Consider the following 8411-nt stretch of genomic DNA (forward strand, 5'->3'; position numbering starts at 1 on the left):
ACTTACAACGATCTTGATGTGGATTTAGAAGAGAACCTTATGCTTGAGGAGATTGAAACACCCACCCTTTTTTGTGTTGATGATTTTATCGGTGAGAAAACTCCTTGGGATGAGTATGCAATTATTGATATTTCCTATGAGGAGGAGAGTGTGGATCTTTGGGATAGATGGGATTATGAGGTTGACTTCTTTGAAAAACCCATTTTGGAGAAATTTGAGGCTTGCTTTTGTGTTGATGATGAGTTCTTTTCATCTACCGATCATTTAGACCTCATTTCTCTTACCCCTTTACTTGAATATGTGGTTGTTGAGTATGATTGTGACGATCTTTTCAAAGAGGGTGATTTGTCTCTTGATGATTGCTTGATGGAGAAATTTGAGAATGGAGACATAATCACCACTCTTGGAGAAGATGTGAAAGAGGATTGTGATGATGTGCATGACTTGAAGAGTCTACCTCTTGTGTCTTTGGAAGAAAATGATAAGGCTTGGGGTGAGTATGACACACTTGGTGTGCTTACCTTTTCTTACAAATTGCTTATGACTCATCTTGTCTCTTATGTATGCCATTTGTCATGCTTGTTGCTCTTCATTGCATATAACCATTTTGTTGAAAATTGGTCATCTTCTTTTGATAAGTTAATGAGATCTTTGATGGGATTTTTAAATAACTCACTTGTTTGTTGTGTTTGATTGTAGGTTTGGCGGTTTCCTCAAAACCGCGCTTCTTGGGAGGCAACCCAAGCTTTTCATGCTTCTTTTTCTTTTTGATAATTTTTTCTAAAAACCCAAAAACATGTTCTTTTCTTTGAAAAAAAAATTGAAAAACCAAAAATATGCATTTAATTTCAATTTCCTCCACACATTTATTTCTTTTTGAAACATAGTAAATAAATAAGTGTGGGGAGGAAATTTTATATTTCAAAAATTTTCAAAAACATGTATTTTATTTCCGAATTTCCTCCACACATTTATTTCCATTGGAAATTATGTAAATAAATAAGTGTGGGCAGGAAATTCTATTATTTAAAAATACAAAAACATGTCTTTTATTTTTCCTATTTCTTCCCTACATCTCGTTCCATCGAGGACGATGTAAATTTTAAGTGTGGGGAGGGGAGTTACTCCTTAAAATCCAAAAAAATTGAAAATTTTCAAAAATTACAAAAACATGCTTTCATTTATTTGCATTTCCTTATGTAAACGAATAAGTGTGGGGAGGAAACTCCCCTAACATGTCTTGTATATATCGTTGTTTGTGTAATAAAATGCATAGGTACATTTGGAATATCGGAGGCATATGCTAAGGAGTTAGAAGATGCTTGGTATAATCGTTCCTATCTCTTCTCCTTTCTCCCTCTCTTTTTTTCTTATTTATAATTGAGGACGTTGGGCTTTGTATGTTGAGGAGGATGTTCCATATTTTGGGACTTGATGGATATGTGCATATGTGTTGCTAGGATTAGATTGCATTGGTTTACTTAACATATAGCTTGATAGTTGCACTTGTATTATAACATATATATACTAGTTGCATCATTGCATATAGTTGCATTTAGGTAAAATGTTTTGAAAAGTGCCTAATTGGGAACTTTGACAAGAGCAATTAGACCATTACAAATACTTTTTCAACTTAAGACTTTGCCTACTAGAATGGATGTAAAACACCCTAGATTGTGTCATACTAGTGTCTTTCGACCCACGACCCAAAGCCTAGTCAAGGGTTTGCATGTGAGTCACCTATCCAACCCCGTGATGCGATATGGACTTGGTTAACTTGTCTAGGTGACCTTGATTGACCTTGTGGTATGGCAACCCAAAAATACTTTCTATCAATAAGTTTGAAGTGCTCATTTCAAAGATTTTGTTATGTGGAAACGTTTTATTGCCAAGGAAACATCAAATGTTTTGAAATGTTGAAATGTTGAGAATTTTAGTCGTTTTGATGGAGGCGTACCACTTCGATGTGCTTTGGAGAGGAATCCATTGAATTGGGCCCCCACACGGTTGTGAATTCAACCGCCCAAAGACAGAGTGACTATCACCCTGAAAAGCTATTGTCTAGAGGTTAACCGGTTGCCTAATAAGCGATTGGCGAAAGCAAAGGCCATTAGCACGGAAAGGACAAACCCCATCTCTAATTTTTGAAATGTGAAAGTTGAATGAGGTCAAATTTTGAATGCTAGTCATATCCACCCTTGTTTACAATGATTTGAGCATTTCATTCCCAAAAAAAACCTTTTTGTCAAGCCACTTTGTCGAGCTTGGGACGATCCATGACCTTTACTTTTGTAGAGAACTCGAGACTTGTCATGTCATATGCTACTAGCATCATGGGGATGATCATTCCATGCCATCCGATCGCTCTTGACGAAAGTATTTGGAAATTGAGGACGAAAGTAGTCTAGTTTAACACCATTTGGAGGTGATTTAGTGCCATCCTCTTAGCCTTAGTGATTTGTTGAACTAGTATTTGTGACGGAGTATACGCTCTTAAATTTGTTCCCTTTTAGTTGACTCCGCCACTTGAAGAGGAAGTGTCTATTTCTTTTGTTGATGCATCTTATTATTTGTTATGTGCTTCATGTTAAGATGTGTCCAGTTTTCCGCAAGCCCCTACTTGCCTTGCATCGGAATGCATACCTCATTGTATTTCGGTGTGAGTTGAAGGGACGGAGAAGGCCCATTAATTGCCTTTCATCGGATATTATTAGTTTAGGTAGTCCTTTTATATTACGGGTCTTAGTTTATTAAATGAGCTTACTCGAGGACGAGTATGATTTAAGTGTGGGGAGGTTTGATAAAGAATAAATTAGGGTCATTTTACCCATACTTATATCTTATTTTTTACTCGATTTTGTACGATTTAATTGTCTAATAGCTCATTTTAATATCTAATTAGCTTAATTGGAATAATTAATAATAATTGTTATATTTCGAGAATTCGGTATTCCTCTTCTTATTTAATTTTGTAGGTGTCAAGTTGAATAAAACGAGTTGAATGAGAGGAATGAAGCAAGCGGTTCAAGACAAGTCAAACCGTAAACAAATGAAAAAAGCATGATAATTTGAAGTCATAGTCAACGACCCACTATACAAACCCAATCCTCCATCATCACACAAATCGACACACTCAACTTCACCATTTCTACTCGCCTTCCACTCCAACACCATACACAGCCGCTCACCATCACCATTTTCACTCACCATCAACCCAACATAACTACCAGCTGCTCCTCTGCCCTCCTTTGCCTCTCCTCTGAACAAGCCTGACAACAACCATACCGTCGCCATTTCCATCATCATCCCATCATCAATTTCATACACCACCCGACATTAATTCAACCCGACACCAACCCGATTTGACATCAACAACAACACGCAACAACTCCACCTTCGACATCACCTGCAAATAACAGCAACAACATTAATAAACCCGACATCCATTACCACCGTGAGCAGCCATGCCTTCATCCCAATTCGTCCACCAACCGCCAGCCACCGTGGTTACTCCCTGCGACCTCCATTTCTTCTGTGCTCCGTTCTACAACCACCATAACTCGATTCATCGCCCCTCAAATCACCACTCGACAGCACCGCTACGAACTCGCATCACCAGAGGCGACCCCCATTCACGACCTTGCGCTAGCCGTCTTTGCAGCAGCCCAGAATTCAATCGTCCCTTTTTCGAGTACAGCTAATTGAAACAGCTTGGTTTTGAAAGATTAGAAGAAGTGAAATAACGATGCTTACCCTCGTTTTCTTTATTTTTGTGGATTTTAAGTGAAGGGTAATTCGGACTTTTCAGTGTCTTGTATTGTTGACCTATTTAAAAAGGGGCAGCATTCATTTTTATAAGAGGGAGCCGCACCAAATAAACAGCAATAGAGTAGAAAGCAGTAGTTAGAAAAACAGTAGGTCTCTAAATAAAACCTCCTCTTATTTCTCCTCCTTATTAGTTTAATTAGATATTAATTTAGTTCATCAATTCGGTTCAAGGTTTAATCTTTTTGTATTCAAGTTATAGATCTATCTCATCTATGCAATCTCCCTTCATATGGTATAATTTTCTCATCTTTTTTTTCTTGTTCTTATCATTTTTATTTCATTATTTATGTTAGTCTTACTTGTTAATTTAATCCAAGTTTGTTACTTTATTAGTTTAATTATATTTATTACATATTTATTATTAGTGGGTAGCTTAATTATTGTGTCCTAAATCATGTTAAAGTAGAATAATTAGTTAGGGGGAAGGGATTAGTGTATTAAATTGGGATTTCATTTAATGGGTAGTCATTATTATCGTTAATCGTTAAGTCATTTGTGTTAATTTGTCACTTAATTGATAATTTAATGTGTCGTGTAACCCTAATGACGATTAGTGTTATTTGACCTTGTTTTTGAGTCGATGTGGGAGACCCGGGACTTGATTAGGTGCATTTAGGATGAGACCGTTTCTTATTATTGTCACGAGAGTGAGTAATAGGGTGGTTGGGTACTTAGTGACTCGAGAGAGTATTAAGACCTCGAATTAACACTTATACTTTATCGATTAATGAATCTTTAAACCCCATTGAGAACTCCCTTAATCCCCCTAACTCCCTTAATTAGTCATTTTATATCTACTTTCATTGTTTACTTGTTAGTTATTCATTCATTTCTTGTTTTAGTTACTTTTAGAATATTTCCAACATTAATCTCATTATTAATTGCCTAGACTAAAACAAGGACGGAGACTTATAATCAATTCTAACCTCACCATCTCTTGGGACCGACCTCCTTACCCTACTACATTTCATTAGTTTGGTATTGAGCTTTTATAAATATTGTTTGATTGGTGGGACCACGACATCCTACTACCAAAATGGCGCCGATGCCGGGGATGGTGCTTTGTTAGATATAAGTCTTAGTTTAGTTTTGGGATTAGTCATTTTATTGCTTTTGAAAAAGAAAAGAAAAAAATGAATATTTGAAAAAATAAAAAAATTATGTTGTTTGTTTACTTGCATCTTTAGCTATAGTTGTTAGTCACTTGCATTTAGTGTCTAGTATTCAATAATGTCTTCATCCATGTCTTTACGTGATCATAGTAGACCCGATCCGAACTTGTTTGCCTCTCCTATTGATATTGGAGAGGATGTGGAGCTTGACTTGCATCCGGATTGGGTTGAAATATTTCAAAAAGATGTGTTTCTTGGTCTACCAAATGAGAATGTGTTGGACCATTTGGAGAGGTTTAATAGGAAATGCATTTTGGTGAAGAAGAATGGTGTGTCCTTACATGTTATAAAACTCATGCTCTTTCCTCTTACTCTTGGGGATCGAGTCGAGAGATGGTTATATTCTCACCCTCCTAGCACTTTTTCTACTTGGGATGACCTTGTCCAACCCTTTCTTACCAAATATTTTCCACCTTCTAAAACCGCCAAACTAAGAAATGAGATCTTTACTTTCCATCAAGGCGAGTTTGAGAACTTAAGTGAGGCTTGAGAAAGGTTAAATGAACTTTTGATAGCTTGCCCTCATCATGGGATCCCAATTTGGCTAATCACACAAACTTTCTTTAACAATTTGCATCATGCCGTTAAAAATTTGATAAATGCGTCGGCCGGAGGTGCCTTTGATAGTTTGGCTGATGATGAGGCAAGATCTTTGCTTGAGAAAGTGGCTAAGACGGATGCTAATTATGGGTTTGGGAGAGTGACACGATTGATTGAACCACAAGTTGAGGTTTATTCTCCCTCTTATGTTCAAAATGTTCAACAAAATCGTGTTAACCCTCCCTCCATAATTGAGAATGATCTGCATGCATTTTCATTTTCATATTCTTGTGATACATGTGGTTATTTGGAAAATGATTCTTTTGCTTGTTCTTTATATGCATCCCCACCTCCCATGTTGATGAATGTGATGAATAATGAAGATAATATGCACGATGTTCAACCATACCATGCTCCTTTTCACCCAATGGATTTTATGCATGCTTATTCATCAAATTATGTGTCATGTGGTGGTTTTGGAGATAGTTTTGACTTGTGCCCTTCTTATACTCCCCAAAACCCCATGGATGATTATATGGTGAATGATGTTGATGATTTGCATGTCTTTAACACTTCTTATGAACCACCTCACCATTTTTCTAGACAACTTTCACACTCCTTATGCCAACCTACACCACACCATGTGAATTCTAAATTATCTAGTAATGGGTGTGAGGTGGTGGTTATGATGTTTGAATGTGATTATGGATTAATTAAGGCAAATCGTTTACTTGAAGAGAAAGTTGTGGAGCAATTGTATTTGAATGAGTTGGAGTGTGTATCATTTGAGGTTGATCATGAGTCATTGGGAAGAGAGTATGGCGAGAGAATGATTCTTGAGTTAGAAAGGAAAAATGATGTCAATGATTGTGAGAAATTTGAGATTGTTGATGAGCCTTATGATGAAGAGTTTATAGGCTTGACTTACAACGATCTTGATGTGGATTTAGAAGAGAACCTTATGCTTGAGGAGATTGAAACACCCACCCTTCTTTGTGTTGATGATTTTATCAGTGAGAAAACTCCTTGGGATGAGTATGCAACTATTGATATTTCCTATGAGGAGGAGAGTGTGGATCTTTGTGATAGATGGGATTATGAGGTTGACTTCTTTGAAAAACCCATTTTGGAGAAATTTGAGGCTTGCTTTTGTGTTGATGATGAGTTCTTTTCATCTACCGATCATTTAGACCTCATTTCTCTTACCCCTTTACTTGAATATGTGGTTGTTGAGTATGATTGTGACGATCTTTTCAAAGAGGGTGATTTGTCTCTTGATGATTGCTTGATGGAGAAATTTGAGAATGGAGACATAATCACCACTCTTGGAGAAGATGTGAAAGAGGATTGTGATGATGTGCATGACTTGAAGAGTCTACCTCTTGTGTCTTTGGAAGAAAATGATAAGGCTTGGGGTGAGTATGACACACTTGGTGTGCTCGCCTTTTCTTACAAATTGCTTATGACTCATCTTGTCTCTTATGTATGCCATTTGTCATGCTTGTTGCTCTTCATTGCATATAACCATTTTGTTGAAAATTGGTCATCTTCTTTTGATAAGTTAATGAGATCTTTGATGGGATTTTTAAATAACTCACTTGTTTGTTGTGTTTGATTGTAGGTTTGGCGGTTTTCTCAAAACCGCGCTTCTTGGGAGGCAACCCAAGCTTTTCATGATTCTTTTTCTTTTTGATAAATTTTTCTAAAAACCCAAAAACATGTTCTTTTCATTGAAAAAAAATTGAAAAACCAAAAATATGCATTTAATTTCAATTTCCTCCACACATTTATTTCTTTTTGAAACATAGTATATAAATAAGTGTGGGGAGGAAATTTTATATTTCAAAAATTTTCAGAAACATGTATTTCATTTCCGAATTTCCTCCACACATTTATTTCCATTGGAAATTATGTAAATAAATAAGTGTGGGCAGGAAATTCTATTATTTAAAAATACAAAAACATGTCTTTTATTTTTCCTATTTCTTCCCTACATCTCGTTCCATCGAGGACGATGTAAATTTTAAGTGTGGGGAGGGGAGTTACTCCTTAAAATCCAAAAAAATTGAAAATTTTCAAAAATTACAAAAACATGCTTTCATTTATTTGCATTTCCTTATGTAAACGAATAAGTGTGGGGAGGAAACTCCCCTAACATGTCTTTTATATATCGTTGTTTGTGTGATAAAATGCATAGGTACATTTGGAATATCGGAGGTATATGCTAAGGAGTTAGAAGATGCTTGGTATAATCGTTCCTATCTCTTCTCCTTTCTCCCTCTCTTTTTCTCTTATTTATAATTGAGGAGGTTGGGCTTTGTATGTTGAGGAGAATGTTCCATATTTTGGGACTTGATGGATATGTGCCTATGTGTTGCTAGGATTAGATTGCATTGGTTTACTTAACATATAGCTTGATAGTTGCACTTGTATTATAACATATATGTACTAGTTGCATCATTGCATATAGTTGCATTTAGGTAAAATGTTTTGAAAAGTGCCTAATTGGGAACTTTGACAAGAGCAATTAGACCTTTACAAATACTTTTTCAACTTAAGACTTTGCCTACTAGAATGGATGTAAAACACCCTAGATTGTGTCATACTAGTGTCTTTCGACCCATGACCCAAAGCCTAGTCAAAGGTTTGCATGTGAGTCACCTATCCAACCCCGTGATGCGATATGGACTTGGTTAACTTGTCTAGGTGACCTTGATTGACCTTGCGGTATGGCAACCCAAAAATACTTTCTATCAATAAGTTTGAAGTGCTCATTTCAAAGATTTTGTTATGTGGAAACGTTTTATTGCCAAGGAAACTTCAAATGTTTTGAAATGTTGAAATGTTGAGAATTTTAGTCGTTTTGATGGA

General features: G+C 36.2%; 1 non-coding gene across 1 annotated transcript; it reads right to left on the bottom strand.

Moving 5' to 3' along the window:
* Positions 1 to 5427: 5427 nt before the first annotated feature.
* Positions 5428 to 5534, bottom strand: LOC141624810 (small nucleolar RNA R71). Its single transcript, XR_012534614.1, has one exon. It is a non-coding gene; the product is annotated as a small nucleolar RNA R71 (small nucleolar RNA).
* Positions 5535 to 8411: the final 2877 nt, after the last annotated feature.

Source organism: Silene latifolia, chromosome X, assembly GCF_048544455.1.
Source record: "Silene latifolia isolate original U9 population chromosome X, ASM4854445v1, whole genome shotgun sequence".
Taxonomy (NCBI): domain Eukaryota; kingdom Viridiplantae; phylum Streptophyta; class Magnoliopsida; order Caryophyllales; family Caryophyllaceae; genus Silene; species Silene latifolia.